The 19,801-nt window shown below is 36.1% G+C and overlaps 1 protein-coding gene, 1 long non-coding RNA gene and 1 pseudogene across 6 annotated transcripts in view; 1 reads left to right on the top strand and 2 right to left on the bottom strand.

The window, feature by feature from the left end:
* The window catches only part of DIAPH3 (diaphanous related formin 3), a 569,365-nt gene that overhangs the window by 487,838 nt on the left and 61,726 nt on the right, over window positions 1-19,801 (top strand). The gene's annotated exons all lie outside the window — the stretch shown is intronic.
* The window catches only part of LOC309647946, a 908,978-nt gene that overhangs the window by 130,980 nt on the left and 758,197 nt on the right, over window positions 1-19,801 (bottom strand). The gene's annotated exons all lie outside the window — the stretch shown is intronic.
* LOC309647558 (large ribosomal subunit protein eL31 pseudogene) lies at window positions 1,152-12,161 on the bottom strand (annotated as a pseudogene). The gene is made up of 2 exons: window positions 12,151-12,161; window positions 1,152-11,615 (listed from the first exon to the last, which is right to left on the bottom strand). The product of its transcript is annotated as a large ribosomal subunit protein eL31 pseudogene (transcript).

Consider the following 19,801-nt stretch of genomic DNA (forward strand, 5'->3'; position numbering starts at 1 on the left):
CTGAGAGGTACTCTTTGTAAAAAAAAAAAAAATTAATTATATTAATAAGTTAGGACTTCCATGGTGGTGCAGTGGTTAAGAATACGCCTGCCAATGCAGGGGACACAGGTTCATGCCCTGGTCTGGGAAGATCCCACATGCCGTGGAAAAACTAAGCCCGTACGCCATAACTACTGAGCCTGTGCTCTAGAGCCCTCGAGCCACAACTACTGAGCCCACGTGCCACAACTACTGAAGCTCACACGCCTAGAGCCTGTGCTCCTCAACAAGAGATGCCACCACAATGAGAAGCCCACGCACTGCAACGAAGAGTAGCCCGTGCTACTCTTGCTACTTTGTTGCTGTGTGCAGCAACAAAAACCCAATGCAGCCAAATATAAATAAATAAAATAATTAATTAATTGATTGATTGATTTTTTTAAAAAAGTTAATGCAAACACCACAGTCTCCTGTTAAGATGTAAGAGAAATTGAGCTCCAGGCCTTCAAGGAATGTATAGACTGAAATGTAAACAGGACGAACACAATTGTATATATTATATCATTAACAACCAACCTTCTTAATACCAGATTATAACAAATAAAATTATAAATACTTAGATTATACTAACGAGAAAGCATATGGATAGACTAAAAATCTTTATAAACAAAATGTTATTTGAACTAAATTTTGAAGGAGTAGAGAAAGGTAATTTTTTTTCTGGAAAAGGACTGCTTAGGAAAGATGTTTTAATAACATTCTGTACAGATAAAGTAAACATGACAAATCAAATTTTAGAACAATGAGGGTCAAGGTTGGAGATTGTTAAATCACTGTTGTGGTTCTAAATTACTCTAATATCCTACAACGTTTCAGTGTAGTTTAGCACAATGATCAGTTCTCATAATAATAGGCTTTTAAAATATTTTCAGTGACGTAGACACCAAGATTCTGACAGATGATCAGTAAAGACTATCTAGATGTTAAAAGTCTTCAAATTCAAGTAAAACAAGCAGAAAATAAGCTAGAAATCTTTCTAAATTTATGTACAAACATTTTCATTTCAGCTAAGAAAAGTCAAGCAACCTGACTTTTTGGTTCTTCTTGCTGTTTTCCTTTTTTTTTTTTAATAATTATATTGAACTATAGATAACAAGCAGGCTTGTGTGGTCTTTGAATATGGCAATTATGTCTTTTACGTTGATTTACTAGCTCATTCTCTTTCTAAGCTTTTTAACTGTGGTGATCGTTGTAATTACAGAGCTGCCTCTATTGTGTGAAGGCACAATTTGTAGGTCAAAAATGTTATACAGAAGTAGGTATGGTGGCTGTCTAATTAGATTGCTTAATATTTTTCAAAATGGCACTCTTTTTTGTTGTTGTGCTTTGCTTGTCTCAGTGTTCCAAATGTTCTTTTTTAATATAATTACATGATTGGATTTTCTTTTGAACTTTATGAGACATTAATTAGGGTTAAACATTTAAGCTTGAAATATGATTTGCTGTTTGACAAAATTCTACAGTTTCTTCATCAATGTTTTGTAGTCGAATGCTGAGAATTCACTCAATAGATAGATGTTCATTGTGCAGCTCCCAGTAGCATCTGTCATAGATGCTGGGGCTCTAGCTATTTTTGCCATTATGGACTTTACAAAGTTCACCTTCTCTTGCAGCAGCATTCTGCATTGGTGGAAATTCTAAAGTCCACACCTTGCCAGGAAACCTGGTGCTTTTTTTCTTCACCATGTGAATGTTTTGGTCACAAGCTGTTCCAACTTACTCCACCAAGTGCATTATTGTGCCTTCTGAGTACCTCATGATTAGTGACGTCCTCCAGAGATTTCAGCTCCCTGGAGCTAAGAGCAGTTCAGTGAGCAGAGTCTACTCTCCTCCCAAAACACTGGTTTATCTGACCTCTTGCAGCCCTTCTTTGGAACTCTTCCTACTTCTTGCAATATATCCTGTCTTTGTGGAACTATGTTCCTTACTTATAGTCCCCTAAATAGATGCTCCTCTATTTTATACAGATGGAGAAAAACTCACCTACGTAAGTATATTGGCTTTTTTTCATTAAGTATAAATACTTCCCTATGGAACAAGGATCAAATCCAGTTTATAAATCATATATACAGGAGATGTAATATGACTCCCGAACACCCCATCCCAGACACGTGGTCTTGTGTTGTCAGTGCAGTTGGTGGCTGGGCCTCCCTTTAACATCAGCGTTCAGAAACAGAGTGCATTGTATTGTTCTCAGTCAGGGACAGAATTTAGAATCTTTGGTATTGACCGCTTAAAATCAGGCCATTCAGTTGTATGCGTGATCTGACTCAACCCAGTCCCTTCTGTCACAATTAATGTTTTCTAGTTACATTAAGAGCATTAAATTTCCACAGGGCAGATTCCCATTTCAACAAGGTGCGTACAACACATTAATGATGCTCTCAAATGAGAAAGCGGTGTGCATCCATACAAATTGAGATCACACCTCCATCCTTGGAATATAGTTGTGATTACATTAAAGACACATTACAAGTCAACAACAAAAAACTTCCCTGTGTATTAAATTAGTGACAAATTATATATCTTATTATAGTCACCTGTTTTTATATTACTTCACGTCCTATATATTAATTTTCCATTTTAATTGTCACAATTGACTACTGTTTATACATACTTAACTTGTTCTACTAAGCCATGATTATATTTATTTTATAATTAATTTCATTTTTAATAGATAGTATACTCTTATGGTTCAAAATTAAAAATTTATAAAAATTTCACTCCCACCTCTGTCTTTTATACACAGTTTCTTTTCAGAGTCAACTAATGTTACCAGTATCTTTTCTCTCTTTTATTTTTTATATATCTTACATCTCTTTATATCCTTTTCCCATTTTTGTTGTATTATTTGGTCTTTTTCCTACTTTTTTCTAGGAATTCTTTATGTATTTGTTCATAAAGATATCAGTCAACATTAAGTCATTTACAATAAAATTATCCATTGAATTTTTTTTAGAAATAGATAAGCTAATTCTAAAATTCAAATGGAAAAACAAAGAAGCAAAAACTAGAAAAAATATTAAAAAAAAAAAGAGAGAGAGAGAGAGAGGCCAGTGGAGGTCTAGCCTTACCAGATGTTATGACACAAAACAACAACAAGAAACTCAGAGAATATATTTCAACTCACAAAAGACTAATTTCTCTGTTTTCTTTTTGATGCCCAAATTGTCAGACTTGTCCAGTAAGAACCCTCTTCAAGTTTCTGTATCCTTTTAACTCTGACCCAGGCTTTTTTTAACGTGTCCTTACATTTTGGCAACAAGATGCTCCAGGCTCATTTTGACTATTTTTTTTCCCTGCTGTAGAACTTGGAATCAAGTTACTCTCCACAGCACTCACTTTCTTTAATGGAGAAGACTGTTAAAGACCAAAATGTGAACATTAGTGCTGCACGTCAAATTATGTACAATTGGCCCTCCATATCCACGGATTCAACCCAGTTCCAGAAAGAAAATATTTTTAAAATTCCAGAAAGTTCCAGAAAGCAAAACTTGAATTTGCAGCAGGCTAGCAACTATTCATATAGCATTTACATTATATTTACAACTATTTACATAGCATTTACATTGGTTCAGGTATTTTAAGTAATCTAGAGATGAGTTAAATTATACAGAGGATGTTGGAGGATGTTCCAGGATTACGTAAGTTATATGTAAATACTACGCCATTATATATAAGGGACTTGAGCACCCATGGATTTTGGTATCCACAGGGTTCCTGGAGCCAGTCCCCAATGGATACCAAGTGACAACTGTATATGGTGGTAGGCTGGCTGCATAAGACCATAACCAGGCCCCTTTAATAAAAGACTAGACAAGAAATTCCTTTTTTAAGTGCATAAGTTCACGATGGTTTATTTTCTCTACATCACATCTTCCTAACAATAGAAATAACAGCCAACATTTATGTAGCTCTTACTATAGCTAGGTAGTGTTTTGCCCTTACATACAGTAACTCATTCCATCATCACAAAAATCCCATAAGGCATAGGTATTTATATTTGTGTGTGTGTGTGTGTGTGTGTGTGTGTGTGTATAAAAGAGGAACTTCACAGAAAGTTGCTGAATAACTTGCTCAAGTTTAAATAACTAGTAAATGTCCGAGGTGGGATTCAAACCCATGCATTTGTCCATATCCTTTACTTGAGAAAAATGAATGAATGAGTATAAGGACTCCTATGGGAAAGAGTTCCAAATTCCCCGGTTCATTTCAGGCAAACATTTGGGAAAGAGGCTGACTGTATATCAGCCCAGACAAGTTCTAATAGTCCTCTTCCCTGAATATTAAATAATTGTTTACTATGCTTTATGTGACCTCAAGGATATAAGACCTAATTATTATCCCAGTTTCCTAAACAACAACCTATACCCCTAAAGATTTGACCACCTAGCTGTTGCCAGGGGGAAATAAACACCCCTTTGTTCCTGCAGGTCACACTGACCTTGCAAGAAATCCACAAAGGTTGGCTTTGTTTTTGAAGAGGCTTCTTTAGATAGAATTAATTCACTGCCTCCATTGAGAGACACAGTAAGGAATAAAATATTTAATGTGAAAAAGAGACTCTCTTTCTTTGAAGGTCTTCAGTCTTTTTGTAGAAAAGATAATTTGTATGAAATGCCTTTATCAACTGAGTACATTTTATTATCATCATTGATTTCTAGCCTCTACTCTCTAATACATTCATTGGGAGCTCTTAGCCAAAAGTCATACATTATTATTTTTAATGTGTTTGTATTTACTTCTCTGTATTACCTAAGGCTAATTTTATTATATTATTATTACCATCATTATTATTAAATTGCATTTTAATACCCACTTGCCTGTTTTTCTCAAATGTCTAGTGAGCATAGTTAACTATCAGTTGGACACTGAAATCCTGAGACAGGAAGAGTCCAAAAGATCAACACGCTTATGAGTGAGGGGTCACGAGATCAGCCATCTGAAGACTCTCACACTAGATCTGTGCCTCAGTGAATTGGAAGAAATACATAAAGGGTTGGGGATTCCTTAGTTGGTTAACTGGACCAGGAGGCTCAATTATCTCATGAGGCCCTGAGGTAGATATCAGGATCTATACACATAGTACAGAGCCCAGTGATGACAAGGTCAGAGAAATGAGAGCAGGCAAATGGACCCCACTACTGCCTGGGGCTGATGGTTACCCTATCCCAAGGTGTTGTGTTTAGATTAGCTAGTTCTATCTGTGAACAACATATTCACAGAAATTCAGAATCATTTGATTCATTGATTCCTGTCTTATTGTATGTGCATGCTGGAGAAAACATCAGTTACATATAAAGAATTACATATGTGTATACATATGTAGGTCCATACATATACATGCACACACAGTTATTATTTATATAGGGGTGGAAATAACTGGCTTTGTACAAAATTCTATCAATTTGGTTATATGAAATAATATATGTAAATCTATATATTTAATTCTAGAATACAACACTTGTAAAGTGAAGTTCTAGTTTATGTGATAGAATGGACTTCGTAATCTGTTAAACATGGCAGCTATGTTTTCAAAAGAAATACTTTCTCCGCAAGTTAATAATAATCAAGGTTTGAGTTTTATTTAATAAGTAATTATAAAATTTTAGCAGAGAAAAGACATTGGTCAGCAAAGCGTATGATGCTATTTTTTTCCTGTCTTTTACCTTTGTAATAAGCCATTTTTCTTAAGTCACTTTCTGCCTTTGAAAATGGTAGAGTTCATGTTCTAGCAATAATTGTAGAGGTTTGAGTTATTATAAACTTTGAATATCAATTCCTCCCCTTCTGTGACAGTTCTACCACTAGGGAAGTCAGGCTTGCAAGGTCTAATTACTGCAGCGTTTTGATATCCCCAGCTACAATATTGGCAGGAATTTAAGCCATGGTAGAATTCACTGGTGACACCATTGTAACTAAAAAGCACAGAATCTGTTTTTAAGCTTGTTCAGGGTGGAAAAAAGTATTGGATGATGTCAAATAGTCTTGCTGTAAGTTCAGAAGTGCCTTGGATGATTCTAATATGAAATGCTAATTATTTGCAATAGGATGTAAATAAGGTGGCTCCAAGTCTTATTTGCAGTGACTAATGAAAGCTGTTGTACTGTAATCAGTGAGATACAGAGCAACAGGGCAATTCATTAGGAAAACCATAGTTGACAAGCAGTTAATGCATGCCAGTCTGGACCTTTCCTCTTGCTTCTGTTTGCTTCTATTATTTCTCGTTGATAATAATAAGTCCCATATGGAAAACATATAACAAGGATAAGAAGAAACTAGCAGCTAAATTTTGCCAAGCTAGGCTGAATATCTACAGGCTGTAAGTCTCCCTTTAGCTTTTCTTTGCCTATGAAAAACAACTGCCATATTAGGCTGATTGAAAATACAGTGATTTTCTAGTCAGCAAACTGCTAGTCTGAGAATTTTTCATGTTATCTCTCCAGACTTGAGCAAAACTTAACTATGCTGCAAATTATTTTATATTCCAGATATATATTACATTTCAAAGTTTAACCACATTTTCACTTCTCGTACTTTAGCAACAGAATACTTTTAACAAATAAAAACACAAAATTGCTTGATATTCTACTCTCTTCTCTGTGTTATCCAGTACATGCCTTAGTAAATAAAAGTTGAAACTCTGGAATAGCTTTTCTGCTCTGGGTTGTACGTTCATCACAGCAGCAATAGTATAGGATACTACACTCTTTTAAAACTTGTATAGCCAAATTTCTAACATATAGCTATTAAAGTAAAGGAAATAATTATGTTTTATTCCCCACAGGTAGAAAAATTAGGAAGGTGACTACTGTTGTCTGTAATTTTTAGACCTGTTTCTTTCACTGATTATCCATGACTACCAGAAAGGAAAGCCAGCTCATTTGATTAAGTGAGCATTTTATGGTCCCTCTCTTTTTAAAAAGATTTTAAGGTACCTTGTCTATTTAAAGCATGGAGAAGTAACTGAAAAGTCAGTACTGTGATTTATTTCTGAGCTTCCTGACAGCCAGGGGGAAGAAAGGAAGCAGAGCTGGTTCTAGAGTACCAAAGCTTGGGCTGCATCCTCTGGGCAAGAGAATACTTGAATCTAGGTTCAAGGAAACAAAACCCAGGAAATACCAAGGGTCTAAGGCCAATGGAGAGTTTAATTTAGTCTTTATTCCTCATTATTTAAAATGCCATGAATTATCCACACTGAGCTCTTTCGTTTTATCTGGAGGTGTCTTAAATCCTTTAGACAATCTCGGGCCCCTAAGCTGGTATAGAATAAGATCACTCTGCAGTGGTAGTGAATGCAAGGGGTTTTGCACAAGTAGGATTGCCAGATAAAACACAGATGGTCAGTTAAATTTGAATTCCAATAAACAATGAATACTTTTTTAATACCAGTATTTCCCATAAATACTTTAAAAATATTATATAAATATATCCCAAATATTACATGGGACATACTGATACTAAAGATATTATTTGTTATTTATCTGAAACAATTGTTAACCTGAAATTCAAATTTTTGTCCTAAATCTGGCAACCCTACCCACAGCCTGCAGGTTAAGCCTCACAAACTGTAATAGGGAACTGTCCCTTTATCACAAAAACTTAGTCTTTTTTTTCCTTCTTTTAACCTTTGTTGAGATGTTGATGGTGATAGATAGAAAAACCATTATTTTCTAGCAAAGAGAGACTTAACAAAGGAGCTTTAGGCCATACATGATAATCAACCCAAAAAGGAAGCTTTATCAAGGGGCTATTTCAAGTGAGCTATGGATTGGTTGGGAAAGAACACACACACACACAGAGTACAATTAAATTAAGTTTCCAGTTAAAATTGCCAGAGAGATAGCATCTTATGGGAAGTTGGATGTCTGCATGGTGGGAATGGATATAGCGTATCTCAATACCCCATTGCCTCCGGGAACTAATGGGGGCCTGCAGCTTCCAGAGCACAGTCCTGGGAAGTACGGTCTCACTGACTCTGAGAAGCTTAGTTCTTATTGTACTTACTGTTCTTTTATCCTTGGGGTTTTAAATCTTGGATATTATTCTGGAAGTACTTCTACTAACAATCTGGACACTTTGCATCAAGGAACTGTTTTAAACATTGGCCTCTCATCCTTGAACACATGTCAGTGTCACCAAGAGCACAAAAGATTCTGAGTGCGGGAGAGCCGAGTAGCATCCTTTAGTCCCTGAACATTATTTTCAAGTGCTCCTTTCCCTATAGACTTTGAACCCTGTATTGCTCTTCCTCTCCACTACAAACTGGAAATTCATTTCTTGGAAGGAGTATATATGTGCTGGCATGTGTTTAGATCAATGTTCAGCTTGAGACCAGAATTCAGTTTAAGCCGAAAAGTATTTATAATGGCCATTAAATGGATTGCAGTATCATTGGGAGAAATGAAGAAGCACTCTAGATTGAGTTTTATGAATAATATCCAAAGCCAGGACACAAGCCATCAAGGCAATTGCTCCCTCCTCTGTGAGACAGAACTGCCTGCTGAATTGGGAAGCTGCTGCTCTAGAACCTCACCGCCACTCCTGACACGAAGTCCCTATGATCTGGAAGCTACCGTCGTTACTGCCAGCTACAGAACCGCGCAGGGCCCTTGCTGTCTACCCCAACATAGCAGATACCCATCTTCCCTTTCAGCACCCACAAAGCAAGTGACCAGATACTGGGAACTTGCTGATGCTTCCAAAGTCACATTTGTGAGCAAAACCAGCAAAAACACGACCTCCACTTTACTTCCACCTTTCTAAACCTTGAACAGTTTGGAGACTGGCCAAACCAAATCATATCCAAACTGCGAGAGGATCTTTGAGATGGTTCTTAGCTTTCCAGCCAGTATAATACAGGAAGGCACTGTAGTAGGTGGTTAAAATGGATGTTGACTGTCAGTTCTCCATAACCTTGTTTACAAGTAATTGTCACATCTTATTAATTAATCTGCCCCCTACAGAAGGGAAAAATCAATAAAGGCCATGTCATAAGGCTGTCAGACACTTTTTGGAAAATGTTTCTGAAGACCTTCTGTAAATTAGATCATTAATATTTCCGTCTGTAAGGTCATATACCTATTCTTGAACAGTGGCAAGTTTTTTTTTCTGGCCTTGAATTCCTAAGGGCTTTGAACACAGAATCTTTGACAGGGGTAATGACATGTCTTATGGACAGTGTTCTGACAACAGTTTTATGTCAAACGTAAAAGCTTCTTTATATGGTTGTATCTTTATTCAGAAGTATTTGCCTTGCTTCTGATGCTCCTGAAAGGGCATGCGCTGCCAGCACTATTCTGGCCATAACTTTGATGGTGCTCAGAAACTGTTTTCAGAACTAATCTACCTTGTTTCTGCTTTGGTTCCTCCAGACACAAGCAAGTAACCTGATGGGACTGGAATTCCTTCCCTTTTCACCTACTGTTATGGCTGGATTGATGCCAAGTGGGGCATACACATATCTACCCAAGTTTTCTTTGCTTTATGGTACATCCTCTTTTCTCTGTCATTAACCATTATTTTTCAAATGGACCCAAAGTGAAAAGGTTCCTAAGGCAATGGTGAGAGGAAAATAGGGTAGAATTAGTGATAGTCCAGAAATACTTATAGGGCTATTTACAGGACTGGATTTTCATTTGGTAGGAAATAGAGAAACCCACATCATTGATTCACCTGGTTCTTATACAGTTGTGGAAATGTTGACAAATAACTATGAGTTAACAGCTTGAGTACTGAAGTATGGTTCCTCCTTTTATATTACTTGAGGAGCCATTGCTGTATAAAAATCACAGTGCAATAAATGCAATAAAAATCATCTTTATTTATCAAAATAACATTTATTACCAAGACATGAAAAAAAAGAAACTGACAAAGTAAGTTACACATTACTATCAATCTTTTGCAAGTTTCATGGATTCATTCAGTAAAAAGGCCATACTTGCAAATTCCACTTGAGCTTTTCTAATCAAATTTTCATATAAGTTGGTTATGATTGTTAACAATCCCTTTTGGGAAAATGGATGATTTTTTTTCTTAAATAGAACAAAACAAGATGTGCTATAGTATAACTGTAAAATATAATTCAAAAATCTTGACTTATATAATGTTTAGAGAGTTATTTGTGGAATTTTTCAGTATGAAAATTCAGCCAAGTATACATTTAGTAAGTTGCATTATTTTGGATTGCTTTAATAGGGTAAAAATCTTAGAAAAATAAAAATCATGGGAATTAGGGCTAAGTTCCTACAATACTTCTTTAATAGCAACTGTATGCCTCACCCCACATAAATACTTCTTAAACTTTCATTTGGGATTGTTACATATGCTAGTCAGTCAATGAAAATGAGTTATTGGGGCAGATAAATAAATGGGCTTAAAATATTTACCTACTAGCTTAAATAACTACCAATAACTGTGTTCTGCTAATCTTCGAAAATTCTAGTCATTTTCCTCTCTGTTTGCCTAAAGTCTTTCTCATACATTCAGCTTTATAGATAACTGACAGGCACATACAGAGGAGAATGCTTGCAATGGTGATATATTTTATGGCATTTTATTCGTTCAACCAGGATTTTTGAGCACCAACCACATGTGGAATCTGCCTTGGTTACAAAGGTGACACAGTGTTTCCTGGCCTGATGTACTTCCGCGTTTTACAGAAGAAACTATTGAGGTTTATATTATTATACATTGCCCATATTTATTAAAATAAGTTATTTCCAGATTTTTATGAACATTTTTCATAGAATAAACCTAAATGTTTTCATTAAATGTTAATAGTTTATAATATTTCAGACATAGTATTTTATTAATTTTTTTAGAATCTATGTTTTAATTAATTCTAATTTAATTTAATTTTAGCTAAGTAAAACATTCACATGGTTCAAATTGAGAATTTCAAAAGAAAATGCAGTGAACAATTCCCCTCCCCTTTGTCTTCCAACCAACCAGTTTCCCCCTCCCCAGCAAAAATGCATATTGGTTAAGATTAGGTTCAAGTGCATATAAGAGAAAACTCAAATATCATTGACTTAAATACTTCAGTTAGAGAAATTCAAAAGTATCGGTCTGATGCTTATATGGAAGTTCCACAATGTCATCAGGGACTTGGACTCCTGTCTTTTTTGTTTGTAGTTTTATAACTTTATTTGACAGTGGTTAGCTCTTATCCACACTGACTGTAGATTTTTGAAGGTGATGACAGGAACATTAATAACCAACATTTAGAGCTTGTTTGGTAAGTCTTCATCCTCATTACGTTTTCTGAACAACCACACATGGATCCAGTATGGGACATTCTGATTCCTTTGGCCCAGACAGCTTTGTTGAGCCTGGTGTCAATGTGCACATCTGGAATTCCCATCTCCTTCATGGAGAACTTCCAATGTTTTTGAGTGTCTGAGGGGTAGGCGTCTTGAACCCCAGTCCATGGATGTGCTTGTGAATGTTGATGGTATATTCTCTGGTCACCGCTTCATTGATGGCAGTCCCTCTTCTTGCCACCCTTCTTTGCAGGAGTCGTTCTTCCAGGCCCAGGTTGGAAAGGATGAGGGTGAGGGATTATCTCCTTCGGTCTTTATGCTTACCATCTTTATCCTTTAGCTTTTAGTCTGAAGGCTGCCTCCTGGTCCAGTTTGGCTACTGGGATGCCATGTGATTTCTGTATTCCAGGGAGGAGAAAGAAGTCAATAATAAGCCAAAAGTCATGGCTCTATAAACAGCTTTCCCCACCATGAAGAAGAGGAGATGTAGAGAGAAGTTTAGCTCACAGGGTACCCATGTGAAAGAAATGCCTGTAGCAGATAGGACATGAGCAGCTTGAGAGAAAGTATTCCCTGGAATGGAACATCACCAGGGACAGCAGTGGCCAAAGGCAGACTTCACGTATTTTACTTTTTTGTTTAGGACCAGCCTTTTTAAATAACTTACATGTATCATAGTTTGTTAATACATTCTTCATCAAATCATAGTATCTTATTTGTAAACTGAAATTTTACCTAGAAATGTGACATGGAACTGATATTAAATGTTGTATTTGATAGATATTTTCCCTAAGTAAGAATATGGCTCTTTATTCATTCTATGGTTCAGCCCAAATTACGTAAGTACCCGGGTCCCATTTCACTAATATACTGTTTTTCGAGCAGGACATTTTATTTCATGGCTTAATTTCAAGGGGAAAAATATTCTGGAAAGAAGGCATTATATGAGGTGTTACAGAAAAAGAGCAGCCTACTGTTTTTGTACTAAAGAAAACTGAGAGCTTTTTAGAAAGATATGTTTCTTATTAGAGGCAGACCATGAGCTAAATCTCAGGTAAAGAGATGCACTATCAGTGGTTGTCACAGTATACTTGTTTCAGGTTTGGATTCTGAATATACTTTCTATAAATTATCAGTAGAGTTGGGGGGAAAAAAGCTTTTTGTGAGGTGGCACTGTCATTAAAGTATATGAATGTGAGGTATCTGCTACTTCTCACAGAAGCTGTAATAAAATATATGGAAAACTATTCTCCAGTCTTTTTTCAGCTTTAATGAGTTACAATTGACATATAAAACTGTAAGATGTCTAAAGTGTACAACGTGATGATTTGACATATGTATACATTGCAACAGCACACCCATTGAGTTAATTCATGCATCCATCACCTCACATACTTCACATATTTACCTTTCTTTCTTTTTTGGCAAAAACATTTAAAGTTTGCTTTCTTAGCAAATTATGATTATACAATGCAGTGTTATCAACTGTAGTCACCATGTTATACATTAGATCCCCTGACCTTATTCATTTTATTATTGAAAGTTTGTGCCCTTTTACCAATCATTCCCTGTTTCCCCCACTCCCACCTCCCACTCCTGGAACCACTTTTTTGCTCTCTGTTTCCATGAATTTCTTTTTTTTTTTCTTTTTTAGATTCCACAGAGAAGTGATTCCATGTGGTACTTTCTGCCTAGCTTCTTTCACTTAGCATAATGCACTGCAGATTCATCCATGTTGTCAGGATGAAATGGCAGGATTTCCTTATTTTTAAGGCTGAATAATATTCCATTACATATTGTATACTTATATATACACACCACATTTTCTTGATCCACTCATTCATTGATGTGCACTTAGGTTGTTTCCATACCTTGGCTGTTGTGAATAATGCTGTAATGAACATGAGAGTACAGATATCTCCTTGAGATAAGGGTTTCGTTTCCTCTCTAATCTTTTTGATAATTAAAAACCAGCTCAGAGCCAGCTCTACCCACCACCAGTCCCTCCCATCAGGAAACTTGCACAAGCCTCTTAGATCACCACATCCAGCAGAGAGCAGACAGCAGAAGCAAGGAGAACTACAATCCTGCAGCCTGTGGAACAAAAACCACATTCACAGAAACAGACAAGATGAAAAGGCAGAGGGCTATGTACCAGATGAAGGAACAAGATAAAACCCCAGAAAAACGACTAAATGAAGTGGAGATAGGCAACCTTCCAGAAAAAGAATTCAGAATAATGATAGTGAAGATGATCCAGGACCTCAGAAAAAGAATGGAGGAAAAGATCGAGAAGATGCAAGAGATGTTTAACAAAGACCTAGAAGAACTAAAGAACAAACAAACAGAGATGAACAATACAATAACTGAAATGAAAACTACACTAAAGGAATCAATAGCAGAATAAATGAGGCAGAAGGACGGATAAATGACCTGGAAGACAGAATGGTGGAATTCACTGTTGCGGAACAGACTAAAGAAAAAAGAATGAAAAGAAATGAAGACAGCCTAAGAGACCTCTGGGACAACATTAAATGCAACAATATTTGCGTTATAGAGGTCCCAGACGGATGAGAGAGAGAAAGGACCCGAGAAAATATTTGAAGAGATCATAGTCGAAAACTTCCCTAACATGGGAAAGGAAATAGCCACCCAAGTCCAGGAAACGCAGCGAGTCCCATACAGGATAAACCCAAGGAGAAACACGCCGAGACACATAGTAATCAAATTGGCAAAAATTAAAGACAAAGAAAAATTATTGAAAGCAGCAAGGGAAAAACGACAAATAACACACAAGGGAACTCCCATAAGGTTAACAGCTGATTTCTCAGTAGAAACTCTACAAGCCAGAAGGGAGTGGCATGATATACTTAAAGTGATGAAAGGGAAGAACCTACAACCAAGATTACTCTACCCGGCAGGGATCTCATTCAGATTCGATGGAGAAATCAAAAGGTTTACAGACAAGCAAAAGCTAATGGAATTCAGCACCACCAAACCAGCTCTACAACAAATGCTAAAGGAACTTCTCTAAGTGGGAAACACAAGAGAAGAAAAGGACCTACATAAACAAACCCAAAACAATTAAGAAAATGGTCATAGGAACATACATATCAATAATTACCTTAAATGTGAATGGATTAAATGCTCCAACCAAAAGTACAGGCTTGCTGAATGGATACAAAAACAAGACCCCTATACATGCTGTCTACAAGAGACACACTTCAAACCTAGGGACATATACACACTGAAAGTGAGGGGATGGAAAAAGATATTCCATGCAAATGGAAATCAAAAGAAAGCTGGAGTAGCTATACTCATATCAGATAAAATAAACTTTAAAGTAAAGAATGTTACAAGAGACAAGGAAGGACACTACATAATGATCAAGGGATCAATCCAAGAAGAAGATATAACAATTATAAATATATATGCACCCAACATAGGAGCACCTCAATACATAAGGCAACTACTAACAGCTATAAAAGAGGAAATCGACAGTAACACAGTAATAGTGGGGGACTTTAACACCTCACTTACACCAATGGACAGATCATCTAAAATGAAAATAAATAAGGAAACAGAAGCCTTAAATGACACAATAGACCAGGTAGATTTAATTGATATTTATAGGACAATCCATCCCAGAACAGCAGATTACACTTTCTTCTAAAGTGCACACGGAACATTCTCCAAGATAGATCACATCCTGGGTTACAAATCAAGCCTCAGCAAATTTAAGAAAATTGAAATCATATCAAGCATCTTTTCTGACCACAACGCTATGAGATTAGAAATGAATTACAGGGAAAAAAACGTAAAAAAGACAAACACATGGAGGCTAAACAATACGTTACTAAATAACCAAAAGATCACTGAAGAAATCAAAGAGGAAATCAAAAAATACCTAGAGACAAATGACAATGAAAACGTGATGATCCTAACCTATGGGATGCAGCAAAATCAGTTCTAAGAGGGAAGTTTATAGCTATACAAGCCTACCTCAAGAAACAAGAAAAATGTCAAATAAACAATCGAAACTTACACCTGAAGGGACTAGAGAAAGAAGAACAAACAAAACCCAAAGTTAGCAGAAGGAAAGAAACCATAAAGATCAGAGCAGAAATAAATGAAATAGAAACAAAGAAAACAATAGCAAAGATCAATAAAACTAAAAGCTGGTTCTTTGAGAAGATAAACAAAATTGATAAACCATTAGCCAGACTCATCAAGAAAAAGAGGGAGAGGACTCAAATCAATAAAATTAGAAATGAAAAAGGAGAAGTTACAACAGACACCTCATAAATACAAAGCATCCTAAGAGACTACTACTACAAGCAGCTCTATGCCAATAAAATGGACAACCTGGAAGAAATGGACAAATTCTTAGAAAGGTATAACCTTTCAAGACTGAAACAGGAAAAATAGAAAATATGAACAGAGCAATCACAAGTAATGAAATTGAAACTTTGATTTAAAAGCTTCCAGTAAACAAAAGTCCAGGAGTAGATGGCTTCACAGGTGAGTTCTATCAAACATTTAGAGGAGAGTTAACACCCCTCCTTCTCAAACTCTTCCAAAAAATTGCCAAGGAAGGAACACTCCCAAATTCATTCTATGTGACCACCATCACCCTGATATCAAAACCAGACAAAGATACTACAAAAAAAGAAAATTACAGACCAATATCACTGATGAATATAGATGCAAAAATCCTCAACAAAACACTAGCAAATAGAATCCAACAGCACATTAAAAGGATCATACACCATGATCAAGTTGGATTTATCCCAGAGATGCAAGGATTCTTCAATATACGCAAATCAATGATTGTGATACACCATATTAACAAATTGAAGAATAAAAACCATATGATCATCTCAATAGATGCAGAAAAAGCTTTTGACAAAATTCAACACCCATTTATGATAAAAACTCTCTAGAAAGTGGGCATAGAGGGAACCTACCTCAACATAATAAAGGCCATATATTAGAAACCCACAGCAAACATCATTCTCAATGGTGAAAAACTGAAAACATTTCCTCTAAGATCAGGAACAAGACAAGGATGTCCACTCTCACCACTCTTATTCAACTTAGTTTTGGAAGTCCTAGCCATGGCAATCAGAGAAGAAAAAGAAATAAAAGGAATACAAATTGGAAAAGAAGAAGTAAAACTGACACTGTTTGCAGATGACATGGTACTCTACGTAGAGAATCCTAAAGATGCCACCAGAAAACTACTAGAGCTAATCAATGAATTTGGTAAAGTTGCAGGATACAAAATTAATGCACAGAAATCTCGTGCATTGCTATACACTAATTATGAAAAATCTGAAAGAGAAATTAAGGAAACACTCCCATTTACCATTGCAACAAAAAGAATAAAATACCTAGGAATAAACCTACCTAGGGAGACAAAAGCCCTGTATGCAGAAAACTATAAGACACCGATGGAAGAATTTAAATGTGATACCAACAGATGGAGAGATATACCATGTTCTTGTATTGGAAGAATCAATATTGTGAAAATGACTATACTACCCAAAGCAGTCTACAGATTCAATGCAATCCCTATCAAATTACCAATGGCATTTTTTATGGAACTAGAACAAAAAAACCTTAAAATTTGTATGGAAACACAAAAGACCCCGAATAGCCAAAGCAGTCTTGAGGGAAAAAAACGGAGCGGGAGGAATCAGACTCCCTGACTTCAGACTATACTACAGAGCTACAGTAATCAAGACAATATGGTACTGACACAAAAACAGAAACATAGATCAATGGAACAAGATACAAAGCCCAGAGAAAAAGCCACGCACCTATGGTCAACTGATCTATGACAAAGGAGGCAAGCATATAGAATGGAGAAAAGACAGTCTCTTCGACAAGTGGTGCTGGGAAAACTGGACAACTACAGGTAAAAGAATGAAATTAGAACACTTCCTAACACCATACACAAAAATAAACTCAAAATGGATTTGAGACCTAAATGTAAGACCGGACACTATAAAACTCTTAGAGGAAAGCATAGGAAGAACCCTCTTTGACATAAATCCCAGCAAGATCTTTTTTGATCCACCTCCTAGAGTAATGGAAATAAAAACAAAAATAAACAAATGGGACCTAATTAAACTTCAAAACTTTGCACAACAAAGGAAACCATATACAAGACAAAAAGACAACCCTCAGAATGGGAGAAAATATTTGCAAATGAATCAACGGACAAAGGATTAATCTCCAAAATATATAAACAGCTCATGCAGCTCAATATTAAAAAAACAAGCAACCCAATCCAAAAATGGGCAGAAGACCTAAATAGACATTTCTCCAAAGAAGACATACAGATGGCCAAGAAGCACATGAAAAGCTGCTCAATATCACTAATTATTAGAGAAATGCAAATCAAAACTACAATGAGGTATCACCTCAAACCAGTTAGAATGGGTATCATCAGACAATCTACAAAGAACAAATGCTGGAGAGGGTGTGGAGAAAAGGGAACCCTCTTGCACTGTTGGTGGGAATGTAAATTGATACAGCCACTATGGAGAACAGTATGGAGGTTCCTTAAAAAACTAAAAATAGAATTACCATATGATCCAGCAATCCCAGTACTGGGCATGTACCCAGAGAAAATCATATTTCAAAAAGACACATGCACCCCAATGTTCATTGCAGCACTATTTGCAATAACCAGGTCATGGAAGCAACCTATATGCCCATCGACAGATGAATGGATAAAGAAGATGTGGTATGTATATACAATGGAATATTACTCAGCCGTAAAAAGGAATGAATTTGGGTTATTTGTTGAGACGTGGATGGATCTAGAGACTGTCATACAGAGTGAAGTAAGTCAGAAAGCAGAAAACAAATATCGTATATTAACGCATATATGTGGAATCTAGAAAAATGGTACAGTTGAACCGGTTTGCAGGGCAGAAATTGAGACACAGATGTAGAGAACAAATGTATGGACACCAAGGGGGGAAAGCCGCAGGGGGTTGGGGGTGGAGGTGTGATGAATTGGGAGATTGGGATTGATATGTAAACACTGATGTGTATAAAATGAATGACTAATAAGAACCTGCTGTATAAAAAAATAAATTTAAAAATTAAAAAAAAAAAAAGGAAATCATGTTAGACACTACAAGACCAAGTACGTAGACTTTAATCTGGGAGAAATCAAAATGCTTTGTATGCTAAAAGTGCCTCAAGAAAAGCTGGCCACACTTTCTCTCACTTCTGTTAGAACTAATCAAAATTATCTTTTTTTTTTACATCTTTTTTGGAGTATAATTGCTTTACAATGTTGTGTTAGTTTCTGCTGTATAACAAAGTGAATCATCTATACATATAAGTATATCCCCATATCTCCTCCCTCTTGCTTCTCCCTCCCACCCTCCCTATCCCACCCCTCTAGGTGTTCACAATGCACCGAGCTGGTCTCCCTGTTTTATGTGGCTGCTTCCCACTAGCTATCTGTTTTACATTTGGTAGTATATATAAGTCCATGCCACTCTCTCACTTCATCCCAGCTTACCCTTCCCCCTCCCCCCCCCAAAAAAAAAAAACAGCTCCAAGGGTTACTGTATTGGATAACAGTCTACCAAAATGATTTAACAAATAATAATTACTTTTTTAAAACAGATATTACTTTTTTCTGCCTTTCTCAACATTTCTCTGTCAAAGATGTCTCAATTACACATACTGTATAGTATATGCAGAGTTTGTCTTTAAGAGATATTATTAGAAGACAGTACCATCTGACTTGTGGAAACTTGCTTATGGTGATCTACTTTCTTCCTGGTATCATCTTAACAGGCTCATGGCATTAAGCTAATTCTTTTAGCACTTCACATTCAGTAACTGTGAATAGGATTAGGTAGTCTGTTTTATTTAGGCCAGGAACACTTTGGTGTTTATAATTTATAATGCTTTTCCTTGAATAAAACACTATCAATGTTTCTGAAAATTTGGATGTATTGTCAAGTGCTAGACAGCTTTGATTTTCTTTTTGAGCTATTCAAAGATAGAATTTAGAACAAGAGGAATTTAGCTTTGTAATTACAAGGACTTATCACAGTACCGTCTCTAAAGTTTTAGGACCTTGTTAGAGTGGTTTATGTTCAATAATATTCTTTTTAAAGGGAGGAAAGTTGAGTGTGAGTTTTTCCTCACCACAGGCAGCATGGTGTCAGGAAGGTAGCCAACAACCTAGCCTTGACCTTTAAGCCTGTTTCCTCACCATAACACTGAAATAACAATTGCAACCACAAAAGATTGTTATGAGTCTGAAAATGAATATATAAGTGACCTGGCTAGTGCCTGGTATATGCCAGTTCAGTAATTATTGATTTTTCTTTCTTTCTGCTGTTCAATTTCCCTGTTGTGGTTTAGTGTTCTCTGTAGAGATGGATTAGAGATTAAAAGTTCAATATGATTAGTGACATATAGAACTGTCTATTTTAATAATTGGTTTTTTGTTTTGTTTT

The sequence above is a fragment of the Balaenoptera physalus genome, assembly GCF_965194825.1.
Source record: "Balaenoptera physalus genome assembly, chromosome: 18".
Lineage (NCBI taxonomy): Eukaryota > Metazoa > Chordata > Mammalia > Artiodactyla > Balaenopteridae > Balaenoptera > Balaenoptera physalus.